We start from the raw sequence: 19,072 nt of genomic DNA on the forward strand, positions 1-19,072 counted from the left end.
TTAGGTCCTCTACAAGAGATCAAACCCAAGCTCCCTGCACTGGAAGAGCAGAGTCTTAACCACTTGACCACCAGATGAGTCCCAACAGTGGAATTTTTAAAAACCTTTTTATTGAAGTGTGACACATACAAAAAGTATATACCGATCAGAAGTGTATAGTCATATGGAATTTTCACAAACAGATCCAAATAGCCAGTAAGCAGATCGAGAAACAGAATGTTACCAACACTCCAGGAGCAATTTGGGTCCCGTCCCATCTCTGCCGCTTCTCTCCTCCCCAGAGGTAACCTCTATCCTGCCTTCAAACACCACTGATTGGTGTAGCTTGTTTTGCAGTTCATATAAATAGAATCATATAGGTTGGATTATTTTGCGTTTGCCTTCTTTCACTCAGCAATGTTTTCCAGAGTCATCAAGCTGTTGTCAGATCCAAGTTCATGCACCCAATGCACAGTAAGGCCAAACAAACCAAAATGCTGAAGTTTGGAGCAGAGAAAGGTTTAACTGCAAGGACTCAGCAAGAACAGGCAGTTCATACTCAAAATGGCTGAACTCCTCAGTGGTGTGGGGAGGTTTTTTTGTTTTGGGCTGTGCCCTCAAGGTTTGTGGGATCTTAGTTCCCCAACCAGGCTCAGTCTCTTGCCCCCTGCACTGGCACTGGACTGCTAAGGACTTGCCAAGGAAGAGTTTTTATAGACGAAATTTGCTTGGAGGGCTGCAGGGTGCAGGACCTTCCTTTGATTGGTTGGTGATGACGTAACAGGGTGGTTCTGGGAGTCAGCCTTCTGGTTCTAACCAGTCTGGATCCCCTGCTTTGTGTGAAATTACCATCCTCCACATGGGTGGGGGCCTTAGTCCTCCTAGGCAGAAGGACTCAGAGATTCGTATCACTTTGTGATGTATATTCCTTGAGGAGGAACTAGTAACCTGCCCCTAGTTTCCTTTGTTTCTGCATTCCTTTATTCCCCTAATTAGTAACTGCTTGAATCTGCCCTTTGAAGCTCAGGGAAGGTCTATAGGGCTGAAGCCTTTTTCCTACAAACCAGAAATAGAGGACACAAAAAGGCTTTTGTACTCAGGAGGGGCCCCATAGAATGCTGCTTGGTTTCAGAGCCACAACAATTTTGAGAGATGGGAGTCGAAGGGAAGAGACAAGAGTAGAGCAGTGTTTTTGTTTTGTTTTGTATTTCTGTGTTTTTAAATTATGTCCTCTGGCTCAGTGCTTCTCATACCTCAAACAAGATGCTACAAACAAATTCCTTGAGAATCTTGTTAAAAATATAGATTCTGATTTGATAGGTGTGTGGTGGGATTCTGAATTTCTAACAAGTTCTGAGGCGATGCAGATGTTGCCAGCCTGAGGCCCACACTTCGAGGCGCAAGCAGTATGCTTCACAGTGGGCAGCGGCGTTTTAAAACCCATTCAACGACTGCAATATATAATCATTTCACCGTAATAACACTAATGGGAAAGATTGGAACATAGTTTCTATATCATAAAATTTGATTATGTTTTTCTGAATGATACTCTTCTACTAAAAAAAAAATAATTTATCTTTTCAAATAGATGTCAAATACACATAAAAAAAACTTTAATAGGTAGACAGTGAAAATAACTTGCCTTGCTGCTGGCCCCTTATTTCGTCTGTCCAGAGGTAACCACTGTTACTGATTAACTGTGAAATGTTCAAGGGATATTTTACCCATATACTTATTTATCTTTTACACAAATGGTAGGTAATTGTACATGCTGTTCTGCCTCTTGTTCTTTTTATTATTAACAATATGTGTGTAAGTAAATATCTAATGGTATGTATTCTAGATATTGTTCAGTTCAGTTCAGTTCAGTTCAGTCGCTCAGTCGTGTCCGACTCTTTGCAACCCCATGAATCGCACCACACCAGGCCTCCCTGTCCATCACCAACTCCCGGAGTTTACTCAAACTCACGTCTACCGAGTCGGTGATGCCATCCAGCCATCTAATCCTCTGTCATCCCCTTTTCCTCCTGCTCCCAATCCCTCCCAGCATCAGAGTCTTTTCCAATGAGTCAACTCTTCACATGAGGTGGCCAGAGTATTGGAGTTTCAGCTTTAGCATCAGTCCTTCCAATGAACACCCAGGACCGATCTCCTTCAGAATGGACTGGTTGGATCTCTTTGCAGTCCAAGGGACTCTCAAGAGTCTTCTCCAACACCACAGTTCAAAAGCATCAATTCTTCGGTGCTCAGCTTTCTTCACAATCCAACTCTCACATCCATACATGACCACTGGAAAAACCACAGCCTTGACTAGACGGACCTTTGTTGGCAAAGTAATATCTCTGTTTTTTAATATGCTATCTAGGTTGGTCATAATTTTCCTTCCAAGGAGTAAGTGTCTTTTAATTTCATGGCTGCAGTCACCATCTGCAGTGATTTTGGAGCCCCCCAAAATAAAGTTTGACACTGTTTCCACTGTTTCCCCATCCGTTTCCCATGAAGTGATGGGACCAGATGCCATGATCTTAGTGTTCTGAATGTTGAGCTTTAAGCCAACTTTTTCACTCTCCTCTTTCACTTTCATCAAGAGGCTTTTTAGGTCCTCTTCACTTTCTGCCATAAGGGTGGTGTCATCTGCATATCTGAGGTTATTGATATTTCTCCTGGCAAGCTTGATTCCAGCTTGTGCTTCTTCCAGCCCAGCGTTTCTCATGATGTACTCTGCATAGAAGTAAATAAGCAGGGTGACAATATACAGGCTTGACAAACTCCTTTTCCTATTTGGAACCAGTCTGTTGTTCCACGTCCAGTTCTAACTGTTGCTTCCTGACCTGCATACAGGTTTCTCAAGAGGCAGGTAGGTCAGGCAACTCTTTCAGAATTTTCCACAGTTTATTGTGATCCACCCAGTCAAAGGCTTTGGCATAGTCAATAAAGCAGAAATAGATGTTTTTAGGTAGTGAGAATAGGAAACAGGAGTTCAAAATGGCGGTGGCTAAAAGACAAGGAAAGGAAAAGCCCACGAAAATAGAACAAAGAAAGGTCTGAGGACCGGAAGTGAAGACCTCAGGTAGAACAGCACTCCTGGCTAAGCCCAATTTGCATAGGGCAGGCCCAGGGGGAGGAAAAAAAACATATAAAAGGAGGAACCAAAGCGCTTTCTCTCTCTCTTCCCCGCATGCGTGCCTGCACTCCCTCTCTCTCCCTCTCTCTCCTCCTCCCTCTCTCTCTTCCTCCCTCTCTCTCCCCACCGCCACGTGCGCCTTTGGGTTGGCATGCCCTCAGGAACACTGATTTGTCTAAGAGCTATAACACTGTCTGTCCAAGACCGGAGAGCTGTGACGCACCGAAGGCTTTAATGTCCGTCATTCCAAATCTTTGTTGTGATAGAACCGAGGAGCATACACTCGCCTGACAATATTGTTCTAAGTTCTTTTGGTATTTTAATTCATTTAAAGTTCACAACAACTCTCTCCAACAGGTATGATTATTATTTCCATTTTATAGATGTAATTCAAATCTAATATACCCTACAAGCCTCGAATTTGAAGGTTTTTCCCTAGCTGTACACATGCATCTCTACTCCTATATATATCATAATTTACTAAATAAGTTCACTATTGATAGACAGCTAAATTGTTTTCAATACTTTGCTATTACAGAGTGCTGCAATGAATTTTTGAAGCACATTGTTTCATACTGATGAGTATAGCCATAGGAAAATTCCTAAAAGAGAAATTGCTGAATCAAAGGAATGTGCATTTAAAATGTTGGTCAGTATTGCCAAACTGGGGCTTCCCTGGTGGTCCACTGGCTAAAACTCTACTCCCAACACAAGGGGCCTGGGTTTGATGCCTGGTCAGGGAACTAGATTTCATATGCCGCAACTAAGTTCACACGCCATAATGAGGATCCCTCTTGCTGCAACTAAGACCAAATGCAGTAAAATAAATAAATATTAATATATATATATATATTGCCAAATTGCCTTCCATAGGTGAGTTTTGTCTATGTGATAGATGAGAAAGGTATTTCCTTGTAACTTTGGTTTGTATTTCTCTTATGAATGAGGCATCTTTTCATGTTTAAGAGCCATTTTGATATTCTTTACAACTGTCATATACTTAAAAAAAATTGTAGTTGATTTACAATGTTGTGTTAGTCTCTGCTGTACAGCAAAGTGAGTCAGTTATACATATACATATATCCACTCTTTTTTAGATTCTATTCCCATACAGGCCAATACATAATGTCAAATAGAATTCCCTGTGCTGTACAGTAGGTTCTTATTAGTTATCTGTTTTTATATATATAGTAGTTTATGTCAATCCCAATCTCCCAATTTATCCCTCCACCTCCCATCATGTACTGTTTTACCAAACTGTTGGTCTCTTGTTACTGATTCATAAGTGTTGTTTTTTTGGCTGTGCTGCTCAGCTTGTGGGATCTTAGTTTTCTGGCCAGGGATTGAACCTGGACCCTTGGCAGTAAGAGCACAGAGTCCCAACCCAATCACTGGACCACCAGGGAATCTCCCATAATTGCTACTTTATATTAAGGAAATTATTCTTTTGCCTGTGATATGTAGTAGGATGGGTTTTTGTTTATTTTTGGCTGTGTGCAGGCCCTTCTCTAGTTGTAGCGAGTAAGGGCTACTCTCTAGTTGTGGTGCGAGGATTTCTCACTGAAGTGGCTTCTCTCATTGTGGAGCGTGGGCTTAGGGCTCTCAGGTTTCAATAACTGCAGTGCATGAGCTCAGTAGTTGCGGTTCCCCGGCTCTAGAGCACAGGCTCCGTAGTTGTGGTGAACGGGCTTAACTGCCCCAAGGCACATGGAATCTTTCTGGACCAGGGATCGAACCGTGTCTCATGTATTGGCAGGTGGATTCTTACCACTGAGCCACCAGGGAAGCCCCTGTATGGTGTTCTTTATTGTAGTTGTTTGAATGTGTCTGTGTATGCATGTGTATATGTGTGGCTTCTGGCTTTCATGTTACACTACTTAGAGAGGATTTCCATACTCCAGCATTATTTTTAAAAACCTATGTTTTCTTCTAGGGCTTCTAAAGTCTACTTTTCATTGCTCCATTTTGAGTCATCTAAAATATAGATTCCAGATGGCTATTTATTGTCCCAAATATCTCATATTGAACAATCCATGTTTTCTGAACATTTCTTGAATAATCTCTGTATTTCTATGTATTACTTCCTTTTCATATACTATATTCACATATATATTTGGGTTTATTTCTAGGCTTTTTATCCCATTTTACAGTATCACTAGTACAGTATTTTAATTACTGAGAAGGAATGTAGTTTTCCTACGTGTTCCTCTTCCATTTTTTTTTTTGCAACATCCCCCCAGGGGTTAAGGAACACCATCACAGGGCATGGCTGTTCGTTGTTCAGTCATGTCTGACTCTTTGCAACCCCATGGACTGTAGCCTGCCAGGCTCCCCTATCCATGGAATTCTCCAAGGCAAGAATACGGAGTGGGTTGTCATTTCCTACTCCAGGGGATCTCCCCGACCCAGGGATAGAACCTAGGTCTCCTGCACTGCAGGTGGATTCTTTACCACTGACCCACCGGACATACTTGCAGTCTAAGGAAGAAATGCAGGTCTTCCAAGGCTTTACAAAACAGTGATTTGTTCATGACGTCATCCAGCAAAGAAGACCACAAACAGGATCAGAACCCAGGGATTTACCTAGTTCTTCTTCTCTCCAATGCCCCAGCATGGGAGGGTAGAGGTGGCAGAGAGGTTGGGTCAATTTTTCAATCACCATCCACAACTAACAAATCATTAAGTCTTGTTGATTTCAGTCTCCTAGTTTGATTGATTGATTGATGCTTGGCTGCACAGCATGTGGGATCTTAGTTCCTCTATCAGGGAACCAACCCACACCCCTTGCAGTAGAAGCTGAGTTTTAACCACTGGACAGACAGGGAAGTCCTAACCTCAGTTTTCTAACACCATAGAGATAGGATGTAAAAATAATATTTATTTCACAAATCCTTTTGAAGATTAACTAAAACAGTTATCAATGAGCCTAGAAGAGTGTCTGGCTAAGGGCCAAAGTCCAGTAAATGTAAGGCAGAGCTCCTCTCCTTTCCCCCAAATCCCTGTTTTCCCCTGGGGTAAAGCAAAGGAGAAGGCAATGGCAACCCACTGCAGTACTCTTGCCTGGAAAATCCCATGGACGGAGGACCCTGGTAGGCTGCGGTCCATGGGGTCGCTGAGGGTCGGACACGACTGAGTGACTTCACTTTCACTTTTCACTTTCATGCATTGGAGAAGGAAATGGCAACCCACTCCAGTGTTCTTGCCTGGAGAATCCCAGGGACGGGGGATCCTGGTGGGCTGCCGTCTACGGGGTCGCACAGAGTCAGACGACTGAAGCGACTTAGCAGCAGCAGTAGCAGCAAAGCAAAGGAGAGAAGCTCTCTGGACCTTGCCTAAGACACACAGACGTGGAGGAAGCCCCTGGATGATTAAGAGGGAGGTTGGAATTTTACATTTCGACCCTTGAGAACCCAAAAGGCCCCAAGTCAGAGGGCTGTGCCAGAACTTTGATAGAGCAAAGTTCATCTATTGCCGCCACCAGCGCCTTTCCTCTACCCACCGGTTCTGACAAGGGGCGGATCCGGAGGAGCCGGGGCCGGGCGGCTCGGCCCACAGAGGGTCACGCGGGACTGGGGCCGGAGCCTAGAGCGACTTAGCCCGCGGGCTCGGCTGGCCCACTAGGGAGCCGGGCCACGCGCGGGGTCGCAGGCGGTTCGCTCCGCCCTGGCCTCAGCAGAGGCCTCTCCGCGGCCAGCAGGGAGAGGCTCCGGCCGGACACAGGCACCTTTGTCCGCGGCTTGGAGGGGCCCCAGCTGCAGCCCAGGGAGCCGAGTGTGGCTGCGACGGCCGGAGGGAGCGCTCCCCCGTCTGGAGGCCAACGGTTGGGTCCTCCCATCACGCAGAGAACATTCCACCGTCTAAATGCCTGCGTCTGGGAACAATAGCTTTTGTTAACCCTGGCTTAAGTTGGTCCTCTGGAAGTAAAATTTAACTCAACGAGGATTGACTTGGCCGCAAAGAGTGTAAGAGAACTGTGAGCACCATTTTTTTCTTTAATCCTAGGAGCTTGTGCTTTGGGAGACACGGAAAACGTCACTGAGTTTGACTAGAAAGAGCCAAGGAGCGCGTGGACAGCAGGTGCCGAGAGGGCAGAAGAGGGCAGATGTAGGTGAGCCGGCGCTATGGGGCAGTGTGGAGGCCGGAAGGTGTCCCGACCTGGTGGCTGGAGCTGTGGGGCTACCACATGGAAACAAGGGATGGGAATGCTTACTGGGTGAAATGTAAGTGGAGAGTCCCAGGACAGTGCTAAAGCCTGTGGACCAAGAAAATACTGCCTACCACTTCAGGACACTACAAAGGTGGCCCATCATCAAGCCATAGCCCCTAGAGCCTCAGCTCCTACCCTGCAGGGTGCACCTGGAGGGGATTCTGGAGGAAGAAAAGCAGGATGCTGGCCTAGATAGTTCAGGTGCATTTCAAAGGAATAATTTCATTGGGCCCAGACTCTTGAATCTTCCAATACACAGAAAAGTGCTAAAATCTTTAACTTTAGAGATTGTTTTTTTTGTGATGAGAATAATCTTTTGATATTCAACTAGTTTTTTTCACAGCAAAAACTCCTATATACTGTGACTCTTCCCTTACCTCTTTGGTAAGATCCTCAGAGTTATCTGAGAGGCTGTCTCCCAGACGATAGTTCACAGTAAAGGTCCTAGAATAAAATGTAACTCGCGGCTTTTAGGTTGTGTGTGTGTTCACTCTACAAGCCCCAAACAATAGTCCAATTCAACAAAACAATTTTTCAATATATATACATTTTTTTGACAAAGAATTTGATTTTTATAGTTGCTGCTGCTGCTAAGTCGCTTCAGTCGTGTCCGACTCTGTGCGACCCCATAGACAGCAGCCCAACAGGCTCCCCTGTCCCTGGTATTCTCCAGGCAAGAACACTGGAGTGGGTTGCCATTTCCTTCTCCAATGCATGAAAGTGATGAAAGTGATTTTTATAGTTAAGAATCAGTATATATTTAAAGATTGGTATCAGTCTTTTATTAAAATGAAATATAGAAAATGTAACATGTAAAAATGGATGAAAGAAATATGGTGCTCAAAACATTTAAATCTTCATTTGTTAGGAAATACTTTCTTGTTTGTGACCCAGAGGTACTTTGGTCCAACTACTGAAATTTACAAATGAGGAAAAAAAGGAGGGTCAGAATCATTTGTTACTTGCTCAGCCTTTTATGGTAAAATGCAGCATGAGTTTCTACCAGCACCATCTCTCATTACTCTGAGTTGCAAATTTAGGATGAGAAAAGTGTTAAACCTTATAGAAACTTAGTTTTGCAATGCGTCAGTAGTGTCTTCTAGAAACACATTGAATATTATTGAAACTGTGCTGCCTTCTTTCAAGTCTGTTATTTCTTTTGGTCAGATCATGGGCCCCTTTTTGAAAGTTGGAAAGTTTCGAACTGTCAACTCTGTTCAAGCAATGAACACAACAGTTAACTTTGTTTTTTAAAGAGCTTTACAATTTTAACATATTTAATATTCTTAACAATGGTTTGGGGTGGAGATTCTTATCCCTATTTTTCCCAACGAAGCACAGAAAAGTTAAGTAACTTTCACAGGCTCTTAACCACAGGTCTCTGCTGTGAGAATTACTATCGCCATATTATCTATAAAGAAAATGAGGGGAAAAAAAGAAAATGAGGGGCCCAAATAATCCCTCAGTATTTTTTAAATTAGGTCTGTTACAGTGCACAGGAGAGAAAGTTTCAAGCTGTGTCTTAGGAATCTCCAACTCTGCCAGATATTGCCAAGCTCTCTCTCAAAGTGGCTGTAACAGGAACATTTTCCCCAGCAGTGACCCATTGCTCCATCTTCTCAATAATACTTTTTTTATTAACAATCGTATAGGTGTAAAATGATATCTCATTTTTGTTTAAATTTATACTTCATCAGTCACTAGTGAGTCTGAGCATTATTTCAAATATTTATGAGAGGCTTTTTTGTTTGTCTACAGCAAACAGTTTTCTCCTGGTTGCAGCTTGCCTTTTGTACAAAAGTTTGTTTCTATAAAGAAGTTTTAAATTTTAATCCAGTCAATGTATTAATATTTTACTTTATAGCTTTTTGCGATTTGTTTACTAAATTATCTCTTACCCCCAAAGTCATATAGATATTCTTCTGTATATTCTTTGTAAAGTTTTAAAGATTTTCTTTTCAAATCAAGATCTTTATTTGGGATTATATTTACATATGGTATAAGGTAATTTATTTTTTTCTCATATTTATATCTAATTATCTAGTCATCATTTGTTGACCAGACAAGGATAGTTCAATTTAAAAAAAATAGATAAACCATAACCATATCCTGGGGGTGAGTGGGTTTCAAGAGTTGGAGAGAGCTCAAAAGGGAAGAAATGGTTCCCAGGGCCCACTCAGGTCTCGATGGTGCTGCTGGCCCTGACTAATTCCAGGAATCAGAGTGGGATTTCGAAGAATCTGAAGAAGGTATTTCTGTTCAGCTAAACCCCTGTGGGACCTGGTTCCGGTCCCAGCCACTGGAGGCGGGCACATCAAAGCATGGAACTCCCCTGAGACAGGTGCATAGCCAGGGGCAGGGAACTGCCTTGGCAGCTCTAGAAGCAATACTAATATTATGGCTTTTTCCAATCATTTTCCCTAGAGCTGATAGCTCCATAGGTCTGTTTTCCAAGTTTTCACGGGGAAGGGTTTTCCCAAAAATTCTGACACCTCACCCAATATTCAGCCTTCAAAATCTGTTTCTTTGTCACAAGCTCCCTTACCAATTTATCAGGACGCTGTGTTTTAGGTTCTTGTTTTGGTAGCAGCTCCACTTCCAGATAGCAGTTTCCATAGTATCAGAATATAGGGTAAACTGATATAACAAAGAGACTACAAAATACAACGGCTCAAACAAAATGTTTCTTTTGTTCTTATCCAACTCTCTAGGGGTGAAAAGTCAAAGGCTAGTAGGTAGCTCTTTTTCAGAAGTTTATTTAGGGATCCTTGTTCCTTCCATCTAATTGTCCAACATTTTCCTAAGGTGTCTCCTCTTACTAAGTCAAAGTTGGATTACTCATACACTACATTCTAGCTTCCAGTCTTTCTGTCTGTGTCTGTTTCTTTTTATTTGTTTAGTTTTCTGAAACTCTTTCTTTGGTTAATTTCTCAGAAATAACTCATATAACTCTCAGGATGAACAGTAGCCTGAAATTTTGCCATATTCCTAACAGTTTGGATTCTCCAGGCAAGAACACTGGAGTGGGTTGCCATTTCCTTCTCCAACGCATGAAAGTGAAAAGTGAAAGTGAAGTCGCTCAGTCGTGTCCGACTCTTAGCGACCCCATGGACTGCAACCTACCAGGCTCCTCCATCCATGGGATTTTCCAGGCAAGAGTACTGGAGTGGGGTGCCATTGCCTTCTCCAACGGTTTCTCTACAGTCTATATACTTGAAGATCAACTTGGCTGGATACAAAATCTGTGGTTCACATTTTCTGTCTTTGTCTCAGATATGTTACTCCATTGCTTTCTATAAACAGTGTTAAATAACAACAACAACAAAATAACAATGTAATATTTTTTTCTCTTGGTCTTTTTTTTTTTGCCTGCATGTCAATAACTGTTTTGTTTTCAAGTCCAGTGGTTTTAATAGACCTTGGCTCTGTATTGGCCATTCTGAATCAGTTTTCCCAGATACCTGGTATATTCTTTTCAAGGATAGTTTCAAGTCCTAGAGAAGAGCTCCCTAGTTGTATTTATGTAGTGATTTAAAAAAAATAATATTTATTCATTTTGGCTGTGCTGGGTCTTCATCATTGCACATGCTTTGCTCTAGTTGTGGTGAGCGGGGTCTATTCTTTGCTGTGGTGTGCAGGCTTCTTATTGTGGCGGCTTCTCCTGTGGAGCGCGGGCTGTAGGCGCTTGGGCTTCAGTAGTTACGGCACATGGGCTCAGTAGTTGTGGCTCGCAGGCTCTAGAGCACAGACTCAGTAGTTGCTCTGCGACATGTGGAATTGTCCCTGACCAGGGATTGAACCCGTGTCTCCTGCATTGGCAGGAGGATTCTTTACCACTCAGCCACCAGGGAAGCCCCACAAAGTGATTTAAAAAGATATATGGCCTCATATTTTCTGAGATTTGTCTCTTCTGCTTCCCTCCCTTACATTTATTTGGATCTTCTTATTTATCCCTCTTCCTGAGATTTCATTCCCAGACGTTCATTGAACGTCTTTGTCTTGGGAGGAGCTTTGTCTGTATTTCTGAGTTTATAGGGCCCAATCTGCCCCCTAACCATGAGACCTTATCATATCCTTTTGGTGCTCTTGATTTATTGGTGAGCTAGACCCCTACTGGATCCCCTCCCAGCTTCCATTAAGAGGAGGTAATTGGGGGTTTTTTTTTTTTTGAAGGGTTCTCAAAAGCCAGGTTCCTTTTCTATGCCTCCTTCTGCACAGATTCCATCACACACAAGTCTTGTAGCTAACAGGGTTTATTCTTGCCTGCCTGAATTTGTGGGTTCAGAGGAATGCTTTGCCACCCAGGTTTGTAGAGATGTTATCCACGAGTCTTTACTACCCCAGTGGCACTTTGCTGCTTTTGCAGTCTACCTCCACTCCACTGATCCTGCCATGTGTTGCTTTCACTATCTCTCAACCCTAAACCTTTTTTTTTTTTTTTAGTTAGTTTTGGCAGCACTGGGTCTTTGTTGGTATACTGGCTTTTCTCTAGCTGCAGAGAGCCAGGGCTACTCTCTGGTTGAGGTGTGTGGGCTTCTTGTTGTGGTGGCTTCTCTTGTTGCAGAGCAGGGGCTCTAGGGTGGGCTGACTCAGTAATAGTGGTTCCAAGGCTCTGGAGCACAGGCTTAAGAGTCGTGGTGGCCCAGCTTACTGTGGCCCAGCTTACTTGCACTGTGGTACGTGGGATCTTCCTGGATCAGGGATTGAACCCGTGTCTCTTGCATTAGCAGGTGAATTCTTTACCACTGAGCTACTAGGGTAGCCCCCCAAATCTTTTATTATATATAGAAAATGTCCTTTATAACCCAAGTAAGCGATCTCTCTGGCAGCTGTCAGGACTGTTTGTCAGTCTCATTCCTCAGTGGAGAAACTGCTCCAAGCCCTGGATTCAAGCACTGAGCCTGATTCTAACCCCTGACCCTGATTGGATCATTTTTTTCCCCTAAGTGCCTGACTGCTACTCCTCTCTTTACAGCCTCAAGGCTTCAGTCCTGCTTGTGACTGTGTTTCTATTTAGTTCAGTGCCGCAGAGATGATAATCTTGTTTTTGAGCTCAGCACTATCATTTCAGTGTTTTCTTTCTATATTTTATCTATCCCTGCTGTGTAATTTGAGCAGAGGGAGTACCTAAAGAGGGAACTCGCAGAACCATCTTGACTCAAAGTATCTCAAAAAACAGTTTTGAATGCACAATGAACAGACAAGTCACTACAACGTTACAAAAAAGAACAAGAAGGGCTTGCACTCGGAGAGATTAGAATGCAGTGAAGGAAGGTGAAGGTGATCTGTACTATACCACTGTAAGACAGACTGAAAACTGCTCTATTGGAAATGATCAGTAGAGCTCTGTCAGCCTACAAGAAGAAGCAAGGGCTCATGAGGGAGGGGTGCAAAGAAGCCTTCTCAGAGGAAGTGGCTTTGAAATGGATCCTTTAGGAGTGCTGTAACAGGAGTGTACCTGTTGGTTTGGTGACCTCATCCTTGAAACTGGAGGACATGCTGCCTTGGTGGAGTGAGGAGGATGTGCTGGAAGAAGAGCCTAGAGCTTAGCGCACAGGCCACGGAGTTCACACAGACTCAGCTCCAGTCTTGGCTTTGCAGCCAACTAGAGGCAGAAGCCTGGGCAATTCACTCAATCTCTCTGAGCTTTAGAAAGGGAATAGTGTCCCCAGCCTCACAGAGTTGTTGTAAGGATAATTGATGGTAATATAAATAAAGTCGTGATTAAACTCTCATAAAGTGATAGCTGTAACTTTTAGATTATGGAGGGCCTTGAATATCAAGCAATTAACTTTTTAGAAGCTTTGTTGAGGTGTAGTTTACAGTAACAAACTGAGCACTTTTGACTACCACTCTCTGGTCCTACTTCTGCTCTCTGGAGCAGCCTCTAGAATATTACTCAGACTTCGATAACCTCTGTGGTAGGCAGAGTAATGATTCTGCAAAAATGTCTACTTCTTAACCCTAAGAACCTGTGAATGTGTTAGGTTGAAAGGCAAAGGGGAGCCTAAATTGCAGATGGGATTAAGGTTGTTAATCAGCTGACCTGGGGATGGGAATATTATCCTGATGCTTAATGTGATGGACTCCTTTAGGAGTGGATTAGGGAGGCAGAAGGGAGGAAATCATATATGTGTGAGGACTCCTTGTTCATTGCTGGACATGGCTTTGAAAATGAAAGGGGACATCAACCAAGGAATGTGAGCAGCCTCTAGAAACTGGAAAAACAGGAATGGGATTCCTTCCTGGAGTCTCTGGGAAAAGAGCCCTGCTAAAGCCTTGATTTTAGCCCAGTGAGACCTACTTTGAACTGACCTCCAGAAGCATAAGATAACAAAAATGTGTTGTCTAAAAGCACTAAATTTGCTGTAATTTGTTACAACAGAAATAAAGAACTTGTACAGTCTTGAATAAATGCTTGTTGATTAGCTGAATTAATAAATCAAAGGCAAATCTACTGCCTTTTTCATTTAATAATCCTTCTAGTTTTGAGGGAGAGAAGATTTAGTTTGGACCATGTTATCTCCCAGTAAAGTTCTTGTATCTTGACATGAAATTGCTGGATTGGTGCTAAAGCGATTTTGAGGTTGATTTAAAAGCACTATAAACTGAATGTTTGTATCTTCCCAAAATTCATATGTTGAAGTATTGGAAAGTGGGTCCTTTGGGAAGTGATTTGGTCATGAGGGTAGAACTCTTGTGAATGAGATTAGTGCCCTTATAAAGGAGACTTCCCTGGTGGCTCTGAGGGTAAAGCGTCTGCCTGCAACAAGGGAGACCTGGGTTCGATCCCTAGGTTGGGAAGATCCCCTGGAGAAGGAAATGGCAACCCACTCCAGTACTCTTGCCTGGAAAATCCCAGGGACAGAGAAGCCTGGTAGGCTACACTCCATGGGGTCGCAAAGAGTCGGACATGACTGAGCAACTTCACTTTCACTTTGAAAGAGTTCCCTTGATCCTTCCTCCATTTGAGGACATAGCAAGATGGCAGCTGTGTATGAACCAGGAAGTGACCCCTCCCCAGACACCAAATCTGCTGGTGCCTCGATCTTGGTCTTCCAGCCTCTGGAAATGTATATGCCACCCAGTTTATGATATTCTCTTATAGCAGGCCGAAGGGATTATAACAACTGGGATCATTCCACACTGGATGCACTATTGATATGGTAATGATGTAAACCACACTCCCTCTGCTACCATTCTAGATGGGCCAGCAGAAGGCAGGCTGACCCCTACAAATCAGCTGACCCCCTTCTTTCTTTTCCCACCAGGTGCCTTTTTTTTTTTTTTAAGGGATATGTCCTGTATTTCCAATAAAAATGGGAAAGGTGTTAAAGTCAGTTCTTTGTTGCAGTGCTTTTTGATTTATGGACCTTTGTTTTATTCAGTTTGTTAAATAAGAGTTGACAAAATTATTGCTTCCCATCCCCCACCCCCAAAGCAGTCAGAGAAGAGCATTGAAAAAACAATTCCAATAGTTAGTTACGAAATTTAATTGTAAGGGTTAAGCAGTGGTTATTGGTCAAACCAATCAACATTAATAACTTTGAGGTGTGCAGAAACTAGTCTTTAAATAAAGGTGACAAATACCAGTAAGATTCTTACAACACTGTTCAGGATCTTAATAAATGTGATTCTGGAAGTTGAGTACAAAAGAGAATGATAGTGCAATCATCAATAAGTAAACCAAAGGCATAATTTTCTAAATCATTTTTATGTATTTTTTAAAAAGATAATTTATTTATGGCTGTGCTGGGACTTCACTGCTATGTGGGCTTTTCTCTAGTTGTGGCGAGTTGGGGGGTTACTCTATGGTTGTGGTGGGTGAGCTTCTCATGGGCTTCCCTGGTACCTCAGCCAGTAAAGAAACCACCTGCAATGCAGAAGACCCCGGTTCGATTCCTGGGTTGGGAAGTTCCCCTGGAGAAGGGATAGGCTACCCACTCCAGTTTTCCTGGGCTTCCCTGGTGGCTTAGATGGTAAAGACCTGCAATGCTGATGGCTTCGATCCCTGAGTTGGGAAGATCCCCTGGAGAAGGGCATGGCAACCCACTCCAGTATTCTTGCCTGGAGAATCCCCATGGACAGAAGAGCCTGGTGGGCTACAGTCCAAGGGGTTGCAAAGAGTCAGATACCACTGAACTTCTCATTGCAATGACCTGTCTTGTTGGTGGCTTCCCTAGTGGCTCAGTTGGTTAAGAATCTGCCTGCAGTGCAGGAGACCCAGGTTCAATCCTTGGGTCAGGAAGATTCCCTGGAGAAGGAAATGGCAACCCACTCCAGTACTCTTGCCTGGAGAATTCCATGGACAGAGGAGCCAGGCAAGCTACAGTCCACTGGATTGCAAAGAGTTGGATGTGACTGTGTGACTAACTTTCTCTTGTTGCAGAGCACTGGTTCCAGGGTGTGCAGAGTTCAGTACTTGCAGGACGCTGGCTCAGTAGCTGCAGTTTACAGGCTCTAGAGCACAGGCTCAGTAGTTGCGGCACATGGTCTCAGTTAAGCTGTGGCATGTGGGATCTTCCTGGATCAGGGATCGAACCTGTGTCTCCTGCATTGGCAGGTGGATTCTTTACCACTGAGCCACCAGGGAAGGCCCTCTAAATCATGTTTAGTTAAACAGAGTAAATTCTAGTTTTTTAAAAAAATTTAAAGTGCATAAGCTCAATCTGTTTTCTACCTGAGACCAAAACAAGTTTCTTTTTTCCTGTCTAAACAAAATTCTTGGCATTAAGGTAAATCTGAATTCACATGATATACTTTGTTAAACATTTCCAAAAAATTTTAAGCCTGCTGTAAAGAGAAATTCTCATGTTATACTACATATATATTTACATATTTTTCTTCAAAGACAAATTTATGAAGTTAATAGGCCTAAAATAAAAAGTGTTCTTATATGTGCAATATGAAATGGGATCACAGAATCTGTGTACCCAGATGAATCACTAAGAGTTCAGAAATTAAGCTCACTTTAAGAAAATGCATTCCCTCTTTTTTGGTGCCGAGGTTGCAAAGTTGTGATGTATGACAAAAACTTTGTGTATACAGGCTCCAAAACTAAGCATTGTTCTAAATTGGCTGTAACTTAAATTAAATAACTGTAACTTAAGTTAAAATTAAACTCAACTAGATCATTGTGGTTGGAGAAGGAAATGGCAACCCACTCCAGTATTCTTGCCTGGAGAATCCTAGGGACAGAGGAGCTTGGTGGGCTGCCATCTATGGGGTCACACAGAGTCAGACATGACTGAAGTGACTTAGCAGCAGCAGCAGCAGATCACTGTGGTTACACCACACTTGGCTTTAGGTAGGGTCTGCAGGTTTTACTGAGGTAACAACCTCTTATCTCTTGCCTCCCATCCTGCGCTTGTCCCCACTGCCCCCAGCTTCCTTTCATATGGCTGCATTTGGCAATGTTTCCAAATCTTGGAAGCAGAAGAACCTGCTAAAGTAAACAGAGAGGATGAAAAATGACACTATAAATGATACATGAAAAATCAACCTTAGAGTATAGTCTGAGAAGCAGCAGTCTACCCTCAAGGGAAAAAGAGAGAATTTAAAAAGTAGGGGGACTTGCCTGGCCGTCCAGTGGTTAAGACTCTGTCCTTTCACTGCGGAGGCTGTGAATTTCATCCCAGGTAGAGGAACTAAGATCCCACATGCCAAGCAGCATAGCCAAAAAAATAAAATAAAATAAGGGGCTGTTTTTCCTAGATATTTTCCCACATAACAAAATTTCAAACTCTGGAAAGGTAATGCCTTTGAAGGAGGAGCTAGGGAAGTAAATAAATGATAAAGAAATACAGCAGTAGCTTTAGCTGTCAGTGAGTTTCTTTGCCCTGGCATTGGCATTATCAATATGATCTTTATTGGTGTCAGCCTTTTCTGTGATCTGTTCTATTTGTCAGTTGTGAGCCTCAATCCCATTGCCTATGTCCAGGGCCATGTTTTTAGGTTGTCTAGGATACTGGCCACTTGAGTCAGGTTCTCTTCCGTTTCATCTTCCCTGGCATGATTTGTTATATGTTTAATGTATTCACCCGTTGGCTGCTCCTGTGGTCACTTGACGCAGCTGACCATTTGTCACTCAGCCTGGCTGCTTAGATACTATTACATTGCTAGGAGAGCTGTCTCCAGCATCTCCCCATGTTGCCTTATAGACTTTACCAGACTCAATGTTCTTTGTCCTATTACATGGACATAAACAACGGCCTCAGTCCTTGTTGAATTCTGTTAAAATCTTCTCTGCTTCTCTCATGTCTTTATTTGGTCTATGCCTCCTTCTGTGTGTTTCAGTTGTTCCCCTTGCTCAACCAGTGTAGGGATAGTCTTGATTCCTGCATCCTGAGCTTCAGTGGCTAAACCCAGGATTCTCCTTGTACTTTCCGCAGACTCATCAGTAACGTGGTTGGCCCTCAGCTGAATTCCTTCTGCTGACAGATTATCCATGATCAATTAAAACTCTTGATAGGTGCGGAAATTGAAATGTGGATATTCAAGCAGTTCTGACTGTTTCTCTCTGGCTGCGGCAGCTCTGACTCCCGCAGGCCAGACTCCCAGCTGCACCCTTCTTCCAGGTGACTTCTTAAGCAGTGGTTCTTGGAGAGGCAGAGGGAGGAACACGTCAGAGTCGGCTAGGAAACTCTACAAACACCCACAACACCTTACTTTCCTACCTACCCCAGGGGAATCTGCTATGGTTTTCTCCACCCTCTTTGAGAAGCACAGTCTTAGAGCAAATGCCACATGAGAGAAGGGAGAAGTATCCGCATGGGGGATACACAAAAGGGGTGCTTCTGAATTAAAAGAGATCTCATTCCCAGTTAGAGTTTGTTCTCTTATCCTGTGACTATGTCCAAGCTGTTGACCTTTTTTCCATGGACAGAGCTTTCCCAGAGTATTCAGAAGCCCCAGGAAGACCCAGTGTCTTCCCTTCTGTTTTCTTTTCTGTCACCTCCAATCCTGGGAAGACCAGGTTCTATTGCTAGAGTTGCCAGGATCAGGACTTCCTTTCCTGGTCCCTGTGCCCTCTCTAGATTGAAATATTCTGTCTGTAGCCCCTCTATCCTAGTAGATCCTAGTCTTGTTAGAAACCAAAAGACCCCCAAACCTCCAAGTGATTTTTTTAAAATTTTGCTGCACTGGGTCTTAGTTGAGGCATATGGGATCTAGTTCTAACCAACTAGGAATTGAACCTGGGCATTGGGAGCATGGAGTCTTAGCCACTGGACCACCAAGTAAGTTCCCAGATAATCTTTTTTTTTTTTTAATGTTATTTTTAATTGGATAATCGTTTACAGTGTTGTGTTGGTTTCTGCCATATATCAACATGAATCGACCATGGATATACACATGTCCTCTTTCTCTTGAACCTCCTTAACCCTTCTTGGTGGTCACAGTGCACAGGGTTGAGCCTCCCGAATCATGCAACAAGTGCCCACTCGCTATCTAATTTTACACTTGGCAATCTATATATGCTTCAGTGCTACTGTCTCATGTCCCTCCCTCTCCTTCCCCTGCTGTGTCACAAGTCTGATCTCTATGTCTGCATCTTTATTGCTGCCCTGCAAATTGGTTCATCTGTACCATTTTTCTAGATTCCATATATATGTGCTAATATGTGATATTTGTTTTTCTCTTTCTGACTTACTTCATTTTGTATAACAGGTTCTAGGTTCACCTACCTCACTAGAACTGACTCAAATTCATTCCTTTTTATGACTAATACTCCATTGTATATTTGTCCTACAGCTAGCAGGTGA

At 43.1% G+C, this 19,072-nt stretch overlaps 1 pseudogene; it reads right to left on the bottom strand.

Annotated features, from left to right (window-relative positions):
* Positions 1-17,124: 17,124 nt before the first annotated feature.
* On the bottom strand, positions 17,125-17,759 carry LOC113899502 (annotated as a pseudogene).
* Positions 17,760-19,072: the final 1,313 nt, after the last annotated feature.

The sequence above is a fragment of the Bos indicus x Bos taurus genome, chromosome 10 (assembly GCF_003369695.1).
Source record: "Bos indicus x Bos taurus breed Angus x Brahman F1 hybrid chromosome 10, Bos_hybrid_MaternalHap_v2.0, whole genome shotgun sequence".
NCBI lineage: Eukaryota > Metazoa > Chordata > Mammalia > Artiodactyla > Bovidae > Bos > Bos indicus x Bos taurus.